Source organism: Phoenix dactylifera, chromosome 3, assembly GCF_009389715.1.
Source record: "Phoenix dactylifera cultivar Barhee BC4 chromosome 3, palm_55x_up_171113_PBpolish2nd_filt_p, whole genome shotgun sequence".
NCBI lineage: Eukaryota > Viridiplantae > Streptophyta > Magnoliopsida > Arecales > Arecaceae > Phoenix > Phoenix dactylifera.
Genome location: NC_052394.1, coordinates 13,936,265 through 13,938,655, shown reverse-complemented (window position 1 = coordinate 13,938,655; position 2,391 = coordinate 13,936,265).

The following is a 2,391-nucleotide window of genomic DNA, read 5'->3' as shown; positions in this document are numbered from 1 at the left end:
TGCCACTATTTGTTATTTTAGTTGGTTGGACCATGATACCAGGATATCCTGCTTCCAATTGAAGGCCATTGGTGGAGGGGGTTTGGTTATTTCTGAAAAGTGAAATATGCACAGAGTGGATATTGCCTTTTTTTCCCCTTTTAATATTATTGAACTAAGGACTAAGAGGGCTGATGAATTCTTCTTGCATCAATAAACCCCTACAAAAAAATGTCTTAAAATTGCTGCCTTCCATATGGTCATGGAATGCTTACAATAATTTCACCCATAATATCACATGGTGTTTTTCTCGGTCCTTAACATCTGCTTCAGGCCAAGTTCATGTGAAGATGTTACCTTAAGGTAAAGTTCATGCGAAGATGTTATTGCCAATTTAAGGCCATGCACGCGTGCGCACATACAGTTGCATGTGTATGCTTGCACATGCACAAGACTTCATATTCAACATGATTCTTGGTGTGACGCGCACACGCGATTTCATATTTGACCTCATTTTTGTTGCCAAATAATAGCATGATGTTATCTCAACGGCCCGTTCTTTGGAGGATAAAATACTTATCCAGAAATTTGTATTTTTCTGGGTCAGTATTTTCCAAGCAACATTTAGATATAAAAATAATTTACCCACATTCTTTTATGCATTGGAAAATGGCTTCGGAATCTATTATCTATGTTCTTTTGCATTACTACTTTTTGCTAAAATCTTTCCATATTTTCTATAATACCCTTTATTATATAAATATTATTATATATAATAATTATATTATATTATATTATATATGTTGTATTGAAATATAGATAATATATAATATAATATAATAAATCTAATATATATCATAATATACATATTACATTATATTATATTATTATTTATTATTTATTATGATATTATTATTATATATTATAGGGTTAGAGATATTTTAGGAATAAATAAAAAGGTCATTTTTTCCGATTGACGGAAAAATGACTTACCCACCTAAAGAAGCAAGAGACCATGGGTAAGTTGATGAATAAGAAAGTTGACCAAATTTTCCATAATATTTACCCATCAAAAAATAAGCCCTAAGGTGTAACAAATATAAATCCTAATCCCGCTTTGACCTGAGGAATATGTGGACAACATACAAGTTGGGGGAATATGGGGACAACATACAAGTTGTACCGACAATGCCCCATCAAAATGCATTTTCCATTATGGTTTTCCAGTTTCTATGAAAAGAACCTCCTCGTAGAAAGTTTAGATACTAATGATGAAACATCGGACGGGCTACCAAGATATCTACTAATGATGTTGAGGTAGTTGGGCCTTTAATTGTCTTCCAAGGTATCTGCTAAAGTTAGACTTTTTAAATAAATTGTCTTTTGAGGTAGTTTGATCGGCCCTTTCAGGTACTTCTACTATATTTAAAGTTTAGCAGCTCATTGTCACTCTTGGGGTCACAAGTGCTCTCTCTCATCATTATATTTTACAAAAGAAAACCTAAGGTCAAGCTATATTTCTCTCTCTCTCTCTCTCTCTCTCTCTCTCTTTTTAAACTAAAATGGATAAATCCTATCCGGAAAATAAAATATGGAAAAGGAATTCTAGACGAGCCCCGCAAAACACACCTCCAAGTGCACTTGCTGACCATCTTCCAGACACCTAGGGCTCGTTTGGTTCGCGGGAAGTATTTTCCCTCCTAGGAATATGATTCCTGGGAATCAGATTCCTAGGAAGAGGATACCTAGGAAAGTACTTTTGACATGTTTGGTTAACCATGGGAAAGTGACTAATTTCCAAAGTGCTTATGTTTGGTTGACCATCCACTTTCCTAGAAAAGTTATGTATAATTCCTATTATGCCCTTAATAAAAATTAGGTCTTTAATGCCTCTTTAATGCTTCTTTAATGCTAAAAGGGTCTTTTTGGGAAAAAATAAAAAAGGAGTGATTCCCACCTCATGGGAAAGTAACTTTCCCATGTTTCTCATGGGAAAGACTTTCCCATGAAATGTGGGAATCATATTCCCATGGGAATACAACTTTTCCATCTCTCTCCTTTGAAAACTCCAACCAAACAAGAGGCATTTCATTACTTTCCCATTGACCACACTTTCCCCCCTCGTTTTCCTGCGAACCAAACGAGCCCCTAAGAGCAAAGCATGGACATCAGCCGGCTCCAGCTGCCCCGCAATTCTAGACATGGCTCGCTCGAAAGGTAGGAGTCGCATACCTAATGCCCTCCCATGCTCCTCTCAACTCGGCTCTCGCCTCTAATTTTTAAGTCGTCATCTTCTCAAGTTTATCTCCATTGTCAAGTGGCGAAAATATGCTAGCGACAAGCAGCTGTAAAATGCGAAACAATTTGTAGACATGAGACTCCTTTTGCAAGGTATCATATGCCATCATCTCA